Source organism: Argopecten irradians, chromosome 13 (assembly GCF_041381155.1).
Source record: "Argopecten irradians isolate NY chromosome 13, Ai_NY, whole genome shotgun sequence".
Classification (NCBI taxonomy): domain Eukaryota; kingdom Metazoa; phylum Mollusca; class Bivalvia; order Pectinida; family Pectinidae; genus Argopecten; species Argopecten irradians.
The window spans coordinates 31,275,725-31,294,059 of NC_091146.1; the positions used below are offsets into that span (position 1 = coordinate 31,275,725).

Below are 18,335 nucleotides of genomic sequence, written 5' to 3' on the forward strand. Positions count from 1 at the left end.
TTTTGAACTTCTTCTCAAGTTCTACCGGTGCGATTAGGCTGAAACTTGCATGAAATGATCCTGACATGGTCCCGACAAAGTGTTGTTATTTTTCGGGTCGATCCGAAATCCAAGATGGCCGCCACAGCCGCCATCTTGAAAACACATTTTGAACTTCTTCTCAAGTTCTACTGGTGCGATTAGGCTGAAACTTGCATGAAATGATCCTGACATGGTCCCGACAAAGTGTTGTTACTTTTCGAGTCGATCCGAAATCCAAGATGGCCGCCACAGCCGCCATCTTGAAAACACATTTTGAACTTCTTCTTAAGTTCTACCGGTGCGATTTGGCTGAAACTTGCATGAAATGATCCTGACATGGTCCCGACAAAGTGTTGTTACTTTTCGGGTCAATCCGAAATCCAAGATGGCCGCCAAAGCCGCCATCTTGAAAGCACATTTTGAACTTCTTCTGAAGTTCTACTGGTACGATTTGGCTGAAACTTGCATGAAATGATCCTGACATGGTCCCGACAGAGTGTTGTTGTTATTTTTCGGGTCGATCCGAAATCCAAGATGGCCGCCACAGCCGCCATCTTGAAAACACATTTTGAACTTCTTCTCAAGTTCTACCGGTGCGATTAGGCTGAAACTTGCATGAAATGATCCTGACATGGTCCCGACAAAGTGTTGTTACTTTTTGGGTCGATCCGAAATCCAAGATGGCCGCCACAGCCGCCATCTTGAAAACACATTTTGAACTTCTTCTCAAGTTCTACCGGTGCGATTAGGCTGAAACTTGCATGAAATGATCCTGACATGGTCCTGACAAAGTGTTGTTACTTTTCGGGTCGATCCGAAATCCAAGATGGCCGCCACAGCCGCCATCTTGAAAACACATTTTGAACTTCTTCTCAAGTTCTACCGGTGTAATCCGGCTGAAACTTGCATGAAATGATCCTGACATGGTCCCGACAAAGTGTTGTTATTTTTCGGGTCTATCCGAAATCCAAGATGGCCGCCACAGCCGCCATCTTGAAAACACATTTTGAACTTCTTCTCAAGTTCTACCGGTGCGATTTGGCTGAAACTTGCATGAAATGATCCTGACATGGTCCCGACAAAGTGTTGTTATTTTTCGGGTCGATCTGAAATTCAAGATGGCTGCCACAGCCGCCATCTTGAAAACACATTTTGAACTTCTTCTCAAGTTCTACCGGTGCGGTTTGGCTGAAACTTGCATGAAATGATCCTGACATGGTCCCGACAAAGTGTTGTTACTTTTCGGGTAGATCCGAAATTCAAGATGGCCGCCACAGCCGCCATCTTGAAAACACATTTTGAACTTCTTCTCAAGTTCTACCAGTGCGATTTGGCTGAAACTTGCATGAAATGATCCTGACATGGTTCCGACAAAGTGTTGTTATTTTTCGGGTCAATCTGAAATCCAAGATGGCAGCCAAAGCCTCCATCTTGAAAGCACATTTTGAACTTCTTCTCAAGTTCTACTGGTGCGATTTGGCTGAAACTTGCATGAAATGATCCTGACATGGTCCCGACAAAGTGTTGTTATTTTTACGAGTCGATCCGAAATCCAAGATGGCCGCCACAGCCGCCATCTTGAAAATACATTTTGAACTTCTTCTCAAGTTCTACCTGTGCGATTTGGCTGAAACTTGCATGAAATGATCCTGACATGGTCCCGACAAAGTGTTGTTATTTTTCGGGTCGATCCGTAATCCAAGATGGCCGCCAAAGCCGTCATCTTGAAAACACATTTTGAACTTCTTCTCAAGTTCTACCAGTTTGATTTGGCTGAAACTTGCATGAAATGATCCTGACATGGTCCCGACAAAGTGTTGTTATTTTTCGGGTCAATCCGAAAACCAAGATGGCTGCCACAGCCGCCATCTTGAAAACACATTTTGAACTTCTTCTCAAGTTCTACCAGTGCGATTTGGCTGAAACTTGCATGAAATGATCCTGACATCGTCCCGACAAAGTGTTGTTACATCTCTGGTTGATCCCAAATCGAAGATGGCTACCATGGCACTATATCTAATTAACTTCCTACATGTTAAGGCACTTTGGCCTCTTGTTTGAAAGAAAATTTGTTGAAAGAAATTGAAAATGATCCTGACATTGTCCTGACAAATTGACACCATATGAAATTAAATTTACCATTGCCAAGGTAGTCAGATGACCGGTAAGGCCCTTTGGGCCTCTTGTTCAGTCATGTAACCTGAAACATGCATATAACTTTTTTTGGCCTAATAGTAATAAGAGTGTCCTTAAAAAGCGGCTACCCACTGGTGATTGTTCAGGATTCATTCTAATAGGGAAGCAACTTTGTCAGGAAATTGGAAAAACACGTCCACTCAATAGGAAGATAATGTTTAAAAGAAATAAAACAGGAAACATGCACTCAGCCTACAAATATCGTACGGCCAGTGCAAAATCTAAAAAAATTAATCTACAAATGCCTGATTTGTGCAGTTCAGCTTGGAGCGGGAAAAAAATCACGGCCAGGCAAGGATTCGAACCTGGGACCCTCCAAACACTTCAACTGATGTACTCAACCAAAGGGACAAATTCACATACAATGTGATACCCGATAGCGTTTGTCCGGGACTATTGTTTCTATTGGTGATGGAATGACGTCAGAAGATGATTTCCCTTTGAATATACGACAGGTCACCGCGGCGATCAACCTGTTATAGAATTGTTACATTAATGTATATAAAATAAGTTGTTTGTTGTTTCGATGCCTGGAATATCTCGACAGACATAAAAGACCTGCTACCTTTCCAAAACATATTAAAAAGATTCTTAAAGTGAATAGTCGGGCAAAGAAAACCAGTCTAAATGCGTTCATTGGTCTTCCAAAAGTTCTCACATATTAATATGACGCCAAGTTCTGCTTACGTTTCCCAGTTCTGGCCATTAAAGTAAAGGAAAGTTGAAAGCAGTGAAAGCGAGGCTGCGTGTAAATGTAACCACGGACATAGTCAGCAGGGAGGACGTTTTAGGATTCCTATACTTTAAATTAATTTCTTCGTACGCAGACAGATTTTGGCGAGAGATTTTATTTTTCTATTTCATAAGAAATTATACTGGATACATTCACACCATTTTTACCGACTTTAGCCATCCTTGCCCGACTGTTCACTTTAAACACAGCAAAAACAAAAAACAAAAAAAAAATACTGATTACTTAATATGAGGTTACAACACCAAACAAATGCAAGATTTCCTGAGTTATCTATGTTAACAGTGAAGATTCATTTTGCTGTTTTGCCGTCTGGTGCAATGATAGTCAATCCAATGCGCAGGTATTAGCCAATTAACGGTGGGAAACATAAGACAACCGGTGTTATGAAAATAAACATTTGAATTAGTTTAATTGAAATGTTCAGAAGGTGATGACGAGTGTAGTATTAAAAATTGAATAAGTTATAATAGCTTTTGCAACTAGAGGCCTGCAGGGTGGCAGAGTGGTTAAGGTGTTTCGACGACATATAACCACAGGCCGTCCACCTCTTGGTCGCGAGTTCGAATTTCAAGGTGGGCAGTTGCCAGGTACGGATCGCTGGTCAGTGGGTTTTCTCCGTGTACTCCAGCTTTCTTCTACCAACACACCTGGCACGTCTTTACAGGACATATACCGTAAAAACTTGTGTAATTTGCGCACTTTTTCTGTGCAAAAATAAAATTTGAAGTTGGGGGTGCGCAAATTACATTGATAGAGTAGTTTTAAAAAATTTACGGGGAAAAAATCTGTCCATTCTGAGGGGCTGACGATCTATGAACGTTGAGGTACCGCTCCGTGTATGGTAGCCATTTTATATAATAAAAGGTATTAAAGATTGTAAAAACAATGCCTCACCTATTAAAGTGGATTATCTATGGCTAATTAAAGTGTTAAGTTATGACCACGATGTTTTGTTTACATTTGTCCCGATAATTTCAATGGCGACTGACTGAGAGCATGGCTTCTACTTACAGCAAGAGGGTATACCCTGTACACCTCGTAGTATAATGGGACAGCCACAATCAGTGACTTCGGCTGGGTCAATGTAGTTTACCTGTATTTTTTTAGGGGAGAGAGGCTGTAGAGAGAGTCTGTATAGAGTGTGTGTGTGTATACACAAAAGTTACCCCGGCTGCAGGCGTGTGCAAAAAGTCAAAACACACAAGGGATTTATAAGATGCCTAAACTGACCTATATTTAGGACTTTCAATAAATGGTTTGCAATTGCATTACTGCAGAATTAACAAGCTACAAGGTTAGTGAAATTTTCAATGGTATTATTGTATATAATTAGCCTTTAGCTTTGCACATGAAACTCCGTAGGGCCCGGCTGCAGGCCGTGTGCAAAAAGTCAAAACACACGTGGGATTTATAAGATGCCTAAACTGACCTATATTTAGGACTTTCAATAAGTGGTTTGCAATTTTATTACTGCAGAATTAACAAGCTACAAGGTTAGTGACATATTCAACCGTATTGATAATTTTGATTAGCCATCAGCTTGGATCTGGTACCGTACAGGTAGTGAGTTTACTCACAATGTGATTGTTGCAAGCTAACGTATCCGCTAGCCGATTGCTGTTGATTGTTAATGATCTCAAACACACTAATTACTTATTGTGACAATTTTAAACAAATAAATTCTAATCTTTTTGAATATTCCTGATTACTATTCATGTGTAATATCTCAAAACATTGACATGTGCACGGAGTACGGCGAATTCGAACCGGACCGCCGATGTTTTGGACATCTGCAAGATATTTTAGTTTCAGGTTACGGTGGCCAATAAAAGAAAACGAACACAATGTGGTTTTAATATATTATTTCTTCTTAATACAACACTTCTTTGTGCATTTTGTCAAGCATTTATGAGGAATATTTTGCATTGAAATTGTCACCTTCATACATCGATTTTGGGACTCCCTGGACATCGTTTTCCCCCCAAAAAATTTGATGCGCAAAATATACTGATAGTAGATTTTTTTCAGCATTTTCAGCCCTAAAAAGTACCTGCGCAAATTACACTGGTGCGCAAATTATACCAGTTTTTACGGTAATAGGACATTTAATAGGATGTTAGGGTGGAGCATCTTTAAACAAATAAAAACCTGCTTTTCCAGCTCTACAAAATTATCAATCTGATTTAGCCTTCCCATTTTAAAGATTGCAAGATGTTTTGGAAAGGTAGTGGGCCTTTGAGTTGGGTTTAACATGGTAAGAATGTAATGCTTCTATAATACATACAGAGAGGTATAATTAGATGTCTGATGAACCTATCTCAGGAAAGGATTGGCAAAATATCATATTGTTATCAAAAAAGGCTTATGCATTGATGGTTATATGTGATAGGTTCATCATCTTTAATACGGTCGTTAATTGTTTTGTTGTAGAATCGTCCATTGGTCTTTCTCATTAATAAGTAGAATAAGCTAATTAATTAAACAAAGACATGTACAGAATGAAATTGTGGTGCACCAAATACTACAAATGTACTTATTTTTAACAGTTGGTGTTTTTTTTGTTTTTTTTTTAGAGCTTTTTGTGCCATCTTAGAAGCACTTGTTTATATACAGCACTAGTAAAAATTTTGTTAATCGCTTTAACAGTATTTTACAAATTTAAGCTTAAATTTGAGTGCACAGTGGGGGGGGGGGGGGGGGGGGGGGGGGAGTTGAAGGGGGAGGATCGACAGAAGAGATGTTTGGTGTTATATATTGTTTTCATGTTTAGAGGTAGTTTGCTCTGTAGAATCACTGTCTGGGTCTTTTTACTGTATAATTATTCTCACTCTACCATTTACTATTATCTCGGAGATTCTCAAAGCTAGACGAAGCAGCGTACCAATTTAGACAAATGGAAACATGTCTGTTTGAACTCTGTACCACCCCTAAATACCAAAATGATAGGGTCCAAGTCAATGATGGGAGATTCCATTACCAAAAAACAGGGATAATAGGTAGCAGGAAATAATTAGCGGTTTACGGAGTAGACTGTCTAAATGATTATTGATGTGAACGCAGTAATGTGTGCATCAGAGATTTTTGAGATGTTGTACTGCATCGCACTAAATCATCTACCATAGATATTCCCTTTGAAATTCAATAATTTTTGTATCAGTCTCGGTATTAATTTGATTTCTAATCACAAGGAGCGGATATTTTCATGATGAGTCACTCCATACATAAATACAATTATATATTTCAGAAGATAATTTCAGTTGCAAAAATTATATATAACATTCAATGTAATTGAGATTTTTCTTAAAATCCTTGTGATCAAAAAGCTTTTGAATATGCTGTGTATTTCAGTGAAAAAATTGTTTTATATGCCCAATTTTTTTCCAATGAACTGAATTTAGAGTTTTGTAAAAACACTCAGGTTGCTGATCAAACTTCCGGAATGTGCCTCATGTATTTTAGTGAAATATCTATTTTTATTGTATAGTTCACTAAAATATTTCACATGTTTTATATGTTGAGGGCCGCGGTGGTAGCTGAGTATTAAAGATGTCCTGGCATATATTACCAAAGCCCTCCACCTCTGGGTTGGGAGGTCGAATCCCATGTGGGGCAGCTGCCAGGTGCTGACTGCTGGTTGGTGGCTTTGATCTGGGTACTCCGGCTTTCTTCCACCAACAAACCTGACACATCCTTACATGACCCTAGCTGTTAATAGGATGTTACATTAATACAACCCATACCTTGTTTTATATGTGCAATTTATTTCAAATGAGCAAGCACCAAATTTTATAGATCACCCTATTATCAACTTTCCCTGGTTCTGAAATACTCCATGGGAATTAGATTTTAACTTGGCAATGCTTAGATTGTAGATTCATTTGATAATGTCCATCCTTATTTACCAAAATTGGTTCAATGGACATTTCTATCTTTTGGACTTGGACTGGTCCATTTCGATATTTAGGTAAGACAGGTTGTCCATCAATCAAGATGTAGAGACAGCGAGATGACATCTTCACAACAAGAAAGTTTTATGTCAAACTAATTTGCATAAATTTACATATCCATTTACATTTGACAGGTCTTGTATGTTAATTTGAAATTAGATGTGTGTATGCTAGAAAATTGATGCATGTTTCGTTGAATACTGTACCATGTTTTATCCAATAATCTCCCAGATTGCTTTAGAAATTGAAACAAATAAGAAAGTGCTTTATAGAACCAAATTGTACTATAATCTTTCATAAAATTACCGTATTTGTCCCAATAAGTCCCCATGTCCCTATAAGCGCCCTCCCCCTTTTGAGGCCTCAATTTCAATTGCCCAGGCATAACTAAAGACCAAAATTGTAATTGTATTGGTTTGCAATAATTTTGTTAATTAAGCCCCTTTTCATTCTTTTCAATTTCTTAATCGCCCTGATTGCTTATTGGAACAAATGCGGTATTTCACAAAATAAGCCATCCACAGTATTGTTGTTATCATGTCATTGACGACACAGATTGAAGACAAGTATAGTTAGACTATTTGGCAATACTTGTAGTTTCTGCCCTTGTATAGTGATCAACATTATGGAGTGGGACGACTGGTTCACCCATGTCAGTATTATCTGACTGGGTGGGGTGTGTTGCTTGGTGTCTTCAGCAGCATGCTTCAGTGATACAGCACTATAATAAAGGCGAAAGATCCTCAATACAATATATAATATGACCGGGTGGGGTGTGTTACAATAAAGGGCACGGTGTCTTTGGCGGCATGTTTCAGTGTTATAGCACTATAAAAAGGGCAAGAGTTCCATTATACAAGAAGACACAACATGAATATACCGCAGTCTCCCAAAACACGTACCTCGCACTTCGCACATGCTACACACCACATACATGGGAGGCCGTCCTTACATGACCCTGGCTGTTAATAGGACATTATACATGGGAGGCCAATCTTACATGACCCTGGCTGTTAATAGGACGTTATACATGGGAGGCCAACCTTACATGACCCTGGCTGTTAATAGGACGTTATACATGGGAGGCCAATCTTACATGACCCTGGCTGTTAATAGGACGTTATACATGGGAGGCCAATCTTACATGACCCTGGCTGTTAATAGGACGTTATACATGGGAGGCCAATCTTACATGACCCTGGCTGTTAATAGGACGTTATACATGGGAAGCCAATCTTACATGACCCTGGCTGTTAATAGGACGTTATACATGGGAGGCCAATCTTACATGACCCTGGCTGTTGATAGGATGTTATACATGGGAGGCCGTCCTTACATGACCCTGGCTGTTAATAGGACGTTATACATGGGAGGCCAATCTTACATGACCCTGGCTGTTAATAGGACGTTATACATGGGAGGCCAATCTTACATGACCCTGGCTGTTAATAGGACGTTATACATGGGAAGCCAATCTTACATGACCCTGGCTGTTAATAGGACGTTATACATGGGAGGCCAATCTTACATGACCCTGGCTGTTAATAGGACGTTATACATGGGAGGCCAATCTTACATGACCCTGGCTGTTAATAGGACGTTATACATGGGAGGCCGTCCTTACATGACCCTGGCTGTTAATAGGACGTTATACATGGGAGGCCGTCCTTACATGACCCTGGCTGTTAATAGGACGTTATACATGGGAGGCCGTCCTTACATGACCCTGGCTGTTAATAGGACGTTATACATGGGAGGCCATCCTTACATGACCCTGGCTGTTAATAGGACGTTATACATGGGAGGCCGTCCTTACATGACCCTGGCTGTTAATAGGACGTTATACATGGGAGGCCGTCCTTACATGACCCTGGCTGTTAATAGGACGTTATACATGGGAGGCCGTCCTTACATGACCCTGGCTGTTAATAGGACGTTATACATGGGAGGCCGTCCTTACATGACCCTGGCTGTTAATAGGACGTTATACATGGGAGGCCGTCCTTACATGACCCTGGCTGTTAATAGGACGTTATACATGGGAGGCCGTCCTTACATGACCCTGGCTGTTAATAGGACGTTATACATGGGAGGCCGTCCTTACATGACCCTGGCTGTTAATAGGACGTTATACATGGGAGGCCCGTCCTTACATGACCCTGGCTGTTAATAGGACGTTATACATGGGAGGCCGTCCTTACATGACCCTGGCTGTTAATAGGACGTTATACATGGGAGGCCGTCCTTACATGACCCTGGCTGTTAATAGGACGTTATACATGGGAGGCCGTCCTTACATGACCCTGGCTGTTAATAGGACGTTATACATGGGAGGCCGTCCTTACATGACCCTGGCTGTTAATAGGACGTTATACATGGGAGGCCGTCCTTACATGACCCTGGCTGTTAATAGGACGTTATACATGGGAGGCCGTCCTTACATGACCCTGGCTGTTAATAGGACGTTATACATGGGAGGCCGTCCTTACATGACCCTGGCTGTTAATAGGACGTTATACATGGGAGGCCGTCCTTACATGACCCTGGCTGTTAATAGGACGTTATACATGGGAGGCCGTCCTTACATGACCCTGGCTGTTAATAGGACGTTATACATGGGAGACCGTCCTTACATGACCCTGGCTGTTAATAGGACGTTATACATGGGAGGCCGTCCTTACATGACCCTGGCTGTTAATAGGACGTTATACATGGGAGGCCAATCTTACATGACCCTGGCTGTTAATAGGACGTTATACATGGGAGGCCAATCTTACATGACCCTGGCTGTTAATAGGACGTTATACATGGGAGGCCAATCTTACATGACCCTGGCTGTTAATAGGACGTTATACATGGGAGGCCAATCTTACATGACCCTGGCTGTTAATAGGACGTTAATATAATAAAACAAACCAAATTATAGACAGGTTTGACTGTGTAATGTTGTTATTTTGTCATTCAGTAATTATTTTTTTAATCTTTATGTTACAGGTCGTGAGCTCAGACTGGCATCTGACTGTGTCCTCCCCTCAGGTAAATATTCCCATGATTATTAAAGATGCTCCACCGCCGACAGAGCATAAATGATATTCATCATTTGAACAATAATTGGTGTTTAATCGGGTGTATATATATATAAAATTAACACAGAAATAATATAAAATAATTTATGTCGCCTTTGGTGCATGCGCAATCAGTACTTCATTCCATATAGGATATAGTGGCACGGAATTTTTTCGGGATGCAATTAATTATTTTTTATATTTTTAACGTGAAGTAAAATTAGAAGCTCAAACTTTTCAATGGTGGTAATGGTCTAAAGTAAGTAACTTTTGTAACTGAAGAAAATTACTAAATTGTCTGTTCCTGTTTTAATAGTGAAAAAAATACCATTTGTCAGCGGTGGAGCATCTTTAATCATTTAATCATTAATCAACTATTGACAAATGACCAAACTAGAGATGAAAATAATGTATCTTTAGTGTTGTATCGTTCATAATGTATGTCAGTATAGGTGAGGAGAGGGGGGGGGGGAAACAGAATTAGTAACTGCATGGTTGTAGTTTTGTGGTTTTAATGATTTCCTTATTTCTTTGGGTTGTGTGAGGAGGATTGATAGGGAAGATGGGATTTGAGCCTTATTTCTTTGGGTTGTGTGAGGAGGATTGATAGGGAAGATGGGATTTGAGCCTGATTTCTTTGGGTTGTGTGAGGAGGATTGATGGGGAAGATGGGATTTGAGGGTTCGGGGGGGGGGGGGGGGGCATAAAAAGGATGAGAGAGTGGTATCAATAGAAAAAACCTAGAAAAGAACACAAGTTTGACAACTGCACATCAATATCATTGATGATGTCATCAACAATACACATCACTGTTAAATTAACGTCACATGAATTCATGACGTTATGTGATTGTTTTGATGGAAGATTAGCACACAATCTCTCGTGCACTAATGACTGACAGAGAAATGTTTCGCTTCTAAAACAGTAGAGACAAATCAGTGAATGATTGGAGAAATAGTGGGAGTAATGGTGGGAGAAAAGGTGGGAAAATGGTGGGAGTAATAGTGGGAGAAATAATGATCCTGAATGGTTCATGCCAGGTATATAACAGCTCATGACAGTTTTTAAATTTGACACTAATATGCGGACACAACTTTTAACTAACAGCCAATATCTACATTGATTGGTAAATCATGTAGGTATAATTGGTTTCAGTAAAGTTGAGTGCTAATTCTTATATTCTATAACAGAATTCACTTGTTAGGATAATACATATTATAATAAGGCAGTAGCTTCTAACTCCTAACATTTCACATTTTACGAGCCGCGGTGGCCGAGTGGTTAAGATGTCTCGACATATTATAATTACCGCAAGCCCTGCACCTCTGGGATATACGGTAATCCCATGTGGGCAGTTGCCAGGTACTGACTGCTGGTTGGTGGTTTTTCCCTGGCTACTGCGGCTTTCCTCCATGCCACCAACAAAACCTGGCACATCCTTACATGACTCTGGCTGTTAATAGGATGCTAAACTGATAAAACCAAATGCAAAAACCAAACATTTCACAACGCTTCATAAGGTACAAAAGTTTGTAACATTTGGGATAGATGTATTATGAGTTATTCAGTAGATTTTTTTTGCCGAGTAGTTCTATAATTAGAATATGAAACTAACGGATAAATGTGTAAATTTTAGTTTAATTGTTATTCTTACTAAAGAGTGGTCTCTCTGATCAGGTCGTCTTTATACAGATTTCAATGGTGAATAGAAAGATCACACATGTAATTTCAAATTAATGTGTGCTTTTGGAAGAAATATTTTTGTGAAACAAATTGATACTAAAATGATACATATTTAGTTTAATATGATCCTCATCAATGTAAATCCCAGCTAAAAAAAACCCCCATTGATCTGTGCTTTTATTGGGCTTTAAAGAGCTCTGCAATGTACATATGTTGGTATTTAAGGTGGTAGATCCTGTGGCTCATGTTGTGCCTAGCATGATACTTAACAACAGATAATTGATTATAGTTGGCCTTAATATGATAATAGTGTACAGATTGACCTGATATGTCATTAAAAAAAGAAAAAGCAAAATAAATGACCTATTTAATGTTTACACAACAAATGTGTGAAATATGTACAAATCCAGAGCAAAACTGTAATCCTATATGATATATAGCTATGACACTGTAACTTGCTGTGAGACTGTTCCTGTTATAACCTGCTTGCTGTTGCTGCTGCTGATAGCGGCTCAATTGTTTTCTCCTTGTTTTCAGTCAGCTCTCCACCAGTTTGTATATTCCGTCAGGATTACAGCTGATCGAGGCTGTGTAGTGTTGTGGGTGGCTTCATGGAGGTGTAGTACAGTTATGGTGGCATATTAGTGGCATCAGATTGTGGCATTCCCTGTGGCTTTCATAGAGTGTGGCCGTATCAGTGGTGACACATTATATCGTGTACTTGAGGAGATTTTGATAGTGTGGGGAAGGTTTTTACTCGCATCATTGAGCCAGTGCACTGTGTGTTGTATAAACCATACTCTCTTTGGATTCTCTATCGCTGAATGAATGGGTAAACAGGTAAATGAATTATTTATAAATACAGGTAGATGTATATATATATACAAAGGTATTACCTTACATGTACTGTACATATAGTATATCTATGGTTTCTGCTTACACGTAATGTACATACAATATACCATATTCGACCCAATAAAGGCCCAGGGCATTTAAAAAATTGAAAAATGAAAAGATGCTAATGAGACGAAATTATTGCAAATCTAGACAGTTTTATGTAGTTTTGGTCCTTATTCATGTGTGGAAAATTGAAATCGTGGCCTCAAAACGGGGGTGGGGGGTGGGGGTTACTTATAGGGTCATGGGGGCTTAATGGGTCGAATACGGTAGTATATGTTTGATGATGGTGTACAGTACATTATGAAAAAGGAAATGATGATGGTTGAAATGAATTCCTTCACGTTTTATTTTTGACATTTACTATTTATATCTAAGTTTACCGCATATGGATATCTATACCAGCAATGTGACTGTAAGGATAATTAATGATTATCAAGATTTTTCCCGTTTATAAACATGCGAGAGAATTAACCCAGTAGAGAGTTTATATGAGTGTTAAGTTTTTGGTACAGATGCTGTATGAGATCTGAGTTTATAACAAGTCACAGGAACAGCTAGCTGGTTCTGTGTGAAATTTAAGTAATGTATTATAGTAAACAAAAATAAAATATAAATAACGTTACTGAGACTTCAGTCACAGGAACGAATGATTCTGTGTGAAATTTAAGTAATATGTATTATAGTAAACAAAAATAAAATATAAATAAAGTTACTGAGACTTCGGTCACAGGAACAAATGATTCCGTGCGAAAGTAATATGTGTTGTAGTAAACACAAATAAAATATCCTACAGCTAACTACCCTGCTGAGAGGCAGTTCAACCATATTAGTTACAATAAAATCTCTCTGTGGATGGAATGCTGTTACAGTTAGTGGACTGGAACTGGCGTTTTCTGCTTATTTGTTTTATGCCTCAATAGCAGACAATGTTATAGCAGAAGTTAATGAGTCAGACTTCTTTAACTTCACAAAGTCTAGTATTGTATACAACCCCCTCCCTCCCCCTAAATCTTTATATAGACCCACCCCTCATTCCCAACCCCTCAGCTCACTCCCCATCCCTCAATCTCCACCCCTCATTATAACATGCTGCATCCCCCACCCATCATTACTCTCATTCCCCACCCCTCACCCTATACCCCTACCCTCCATTACCCTCTACCACCACTCTCTATCCTCCTGTTCCACATATCCCTCATCCACCCCCCCACCCCCCAACCCTTCATCTTCCACACTCACTCCCCACTCCTACCTGCCATCCCTCATTCCTCACCTCTGAGACACTTCCCACCCGACTTACTCCCCACTCACCTCCCCCCCACCCCTACGCCTCACTCCCCCCCTCCCCCCTCACTCACCACCCCCACCCATTGCCTCCCTCCCCCCCCTCTGTTCCCTTGAACACTTGTAGTGATCAGAGAGCTACTCAGTGTTACACATCGCCAATGGTTTTTGCAGCTTTCACAAACACAATGTTAAGTGTTGTCCTACATATAAAGCCTTGTCATCTTTACAAAGCAATTTGATTTTCCTTTTTATTTACAAAAAGAAATATTTTTGTGTAATTTTGTGATCTTATGATGGTGATATTGGAGACACTGTTTAATAATGATCATGTTTTGTTTGAGATATATAATTGAGATATTCATCACATTATTATGTCGGTAACATTTTTCCACATCTATGTGAAACAAGTTAAGTTGTAAGATGTTGCTCAAGCTATACAAGAGGACGCACTTGTATGGTTCTCGGGGGCCATCATCTTCTTTTTGTTTATAGTGACATCTTACATCATAAAACATCAAGTCACATGACTCAGACACGTTGCAAATGTATGTGTGAAGTCTTTGATAATATTTCAAAGTCCAACATATTGAAAAAAAAATTTGATCTATTTACTTTTAGGATTAATGAAATCTTACATGGGTCTGTCAAGTGGACAGAGATATCTCAAACCTCAAGAAAGATTTTGGCCGTCAAATGCAACCCGAAGCTTAGACCCATCCTTGATTTTTCTGCCATGTTTCAAAGAAAAAATCAGTCATTTAGAATTATTTCTATGGCATCAACATCACAGAGACGTGGCAATGCATCAAAATTAATGAATCACTGACGTCATGTGAAGCTTGTGTGAGCAGTATTTTCCCTTTCCCAGTTAAAGACAGAGTTTCATTTTCCCTAGCAACCTAGGGATAACACTGTCAAGTATATGGGAGAAAAGGTTGTTTCACCCTATATATAAAAAAGAGGTAATCTATATATTCCTCATCTAAAAAAATGAAGGAAAAAAAATGAAAAAAAGAAAAAAAACCAAACTGGATAAAATCATGCAAGCTCACCTTTTCTTTCTTAGCTGTTGCTATTCTGTTTTTGTATATTACAGAGTTATCTCCCTTGCAGATAGGTATCCATTGTGACGACCTTTTTTATGACCGCAAGCACAGTATTTTCTCTGAAAAGTACGACGTTGTACTCGTAAACATATGTCACAATCGCACATACCTACCCGTAATTTTTGGGGCCGCGGTGGCCGAGTGGTTAAGATGTCCTGACATATTACCACCAGCCCTCCACCTCTGGGATGCGGGTTTGAATCCCATGTGGGGCAGTTGCCAGGTACTGACCGCTGGATGGTAGTTTTTCTCCGGGTACTCCAGCTTTCCCCCACCAACAAACCTGGCACGTCCTTATATGACCCTGGCTGTTAATAGGACGTAAAACTAAACCAAACCAAACCAAACCTACTTGCAAGGTTAGATAACTCCGTAATATGCAAATATGAAATATATTATTAACCATTAGCTTGTAATTATAATTAAGGAGTGTGTGTATCCATATTGTTGCCTCCTAAAACTATTAATGATTAAAGGTATGGCTGTCTAACTGTTTTGGTAAGGGATATTTTTGACCTGTGTCTGTCAAGGTCAAATATTGTACTAATTTCATCACTCAAAATTGATAAAAGTTCCTTATTAAGATTTCAGTGATTTAAAACTTATTACCCAGCAATAAATGTAAGAAAAAGAGGAAGATTAATTTATGGCCTGGAGTTGAAGATTATTATAATCAACTTATGTTATTCGCCCTATTTAGAGCCCAATAGGGCGCTTAAATATTTGTAACATAGGGGGTCGCTAAAAATAGATATTAATGAACCAAAATGTAAGTTGTGGATGAAAAACATATTTTAAATCTTTATGTTCTTATGGTACATTAATCGAGAACAGTAAACATTATTATGTCATAATTCACCTATAAAAGACTCACAAGTTCATGTGATATGGGATGCAATGTTGATGTTAGAGACATCACATGTAAAATATTGTTAAATCTATGGGATGGGGGCATTTATACATCTTCAACTCTTTTCCAGAAAAGGGGAGGGGCGCTATATTACAGCGAACACGGTACTGCAAAATACTGCTTTATTAGCTTTGGTGATGAACATGTGTACTTTTAATTTTGGAAATAATTTAATAGTGTGAGAATTATAGCAACTGACTAAAAATATTTGATTCAGCAGAATAAGAATTAGAATATAAAAGGCAGTATTCTTCCCTTAATTGGATTAATTAACAAATTTCTCTTTGTAATTAAACATTGCCTGCATATCAGCCCACCTATGTAGTTTGTCTGCTGATGTCTGTTCCAATTACCAAATAATATCATCTGCAACATAAACCAGACATCAAAATTGTTCTTAATTCTAAATTATTTCCTGTCTCATTATTTTATTATCTTTATTGCTTACAAATATTTCATGTTATTTTACAAAGAAATACTATACATGATGCAAAGAAGCATATGTAACTTTACATACAAATATGTCCTTTTCATCCGACTCGACAAACAATAGAAGAAAGCGATATATGTTACTGCGAATCTTTCTACTGTCTTGGCTACCGACCAAGCGCACACAATTATCGTTGTAGAAAAAAACTCGAACATTTCGCATGTGGGTTTTGGGAGAGTGTAGACAGGAACGCTGGGCCGTCACTCTCCAACTCTCTATAACACTACACAGTAATGCTTACTTATTGTACTGTAGGGTAAACCACTTGACTATTAAAAAAAAACCATCGTAAAAAAACATCGGGAGATTATTGTGGAAGCTTGCTGACTGACATTGATATGTTTAAAAGGTTTTCACACCATGAGTGAAGTTTGGAGTAGCGTGGAAAGTGTCACATGCGAACACTGTTATTGGTAACACCTATTGGAAAGTCATGATAGCACGTTCTGGCAGCTGATGGAGAAATTTAAAGACACCACATGCATTAAAAGTCTGTCTGCAAACTTTTTAACTTTTGTAACTTAATACAATTAAACATGTCTATAGACTTAGCACTGTAAATCTGTCCTTTATAGAAAGGTGTCCTTTATACAGAGGTGTCCTTTATACAGAGGTTAATTATAATTCGTAAATTGTTCCAAATGGGGTTGATGACTCTGTTCTTTATAAACAGGTGTCCTTTATACAAAAGTAAATTGAGATGATGAGTCTGTCCTTCACAAACAGGTGTCTTTTATAGACAGTGTCCCTTATAGACAGATGTCCTTTGTAGACAGGTATCCTTTATAGACAGATGTCCTTTATAGACAGGTATCCTTTATAGACAGGTGTCCTTTACAGACATATATCCTTTATAGTCAGTTGTCCTTTATAAACAGTGTCCTTTATAGACAGGTGTCCTTTGTAGACAGGTATCATTTATAGACAGATGTCCTTTATAGACAGATGTCCTTTATAGACAGGTATCATTTTTAGACAGATGTCCTTTATAGACATATGTCCTTTATAGTCAGGTGTCCTTTATAGACAGTGCCCTTATAGACAGGTGTCCTTTATAGACAGAAGTCCTTTATAGACAGGTATCATTTTTAGACAGATGTCCTTTATAGACAGTGTCCTTTATAGACAGATGTCCGTTATAGACATATGTCCTTTATAGACAGATGTCCGTTATAGACATATGTCCTTTATAGACAGATGTCCTTTATAGACATATGTCCTTTATAGACAGGTGTCCTTTATAGACAGTGTCCTTTATAGACAGATGTCCTTTATAGTCATATGTCATTTATAGACAGTGTCCTTTATAGACAGATGTCCTTTATAGTCATATGTCATTTATAGACAGTGTCCTTTATAGACATATGTCCTTTATAGTCAGGTGTCCTTTATAGACAGGTGTCCTTTATAGACAGAAGTAATTTATAGACAGGAATCTTTTTTAGACAGGAATCTTTTTTAGACAGATGTCCTTTATAGACAGGTGTCCTTTATAGACAGTTGTCTTTTTAGACAGGTGTCCTTTATAGACAGGTATCCTTTATAGACAGGTAGCATTTATAGACAGTGTCCTTTATAGCAGTGTCATTTATAGACAGGTGTCCTTTATAGACAGGTATCATTTATAGACAGATGTCCTTTATAGACATATGTCCTTTATAGACAGGTATCCTTTATAGACAGGTGTCCTTTATAGACAGGTGTCCTTTATAGACAGGTGTCCTTTTTAGACAGGTGTCCTTTATAGACAGGTATCCTTTATAGACAGGTGTCCTTTATAAACAGTGTCCTTTATAGACAGATGTCCTTTATAGACAGGTATCATTTATAGACAGATGTCCTTTATAGACAGGTGTCCTTTATAGACAGGTATCCTTTATAGACAGGTATCCTTTATAGACAGGTGTCCTTTACAGACATATATCCTTTATAGTCAGTTGTCCTTTATAAACAGTGTCCTTTATAGACAGATGTCC

General features: G+C 38.7%; 1 protein-coding gene across 8 annotated transcripts in view; it reads left to right on the forward strand.

Moving 5' to 3' along the window:
* The window catches only part of LOC138306039 (sodium- and chloride-dependent GABA transporter 2-like), a 93,440-nt gene that overhangs the window by 17,233 nt on the left and 57,872 nt on the right, over nt 1-18,335 (forward strand). For 6 of the 8 annotated variants that reach the window (XM_069246370.1, XM_069246374.1, XM_069246376.1 and 3 more), the window contains exon 2: nt 9,913-9,954. The exons of 1 other annotated variant lie outside the window; for it this stretch is intronic. The gene's annotated coding sequence lies outside the window, so the exon portion shown is untranslated. Of the gene's footprint in view, nt 1-9,912; nt 9,955-12,203; nt 12,507-18,335 lie in introns of all 8 variants that reach the window. One more of the 8 variants, XM_069246371.1, reaches the window with a different exon arrangement.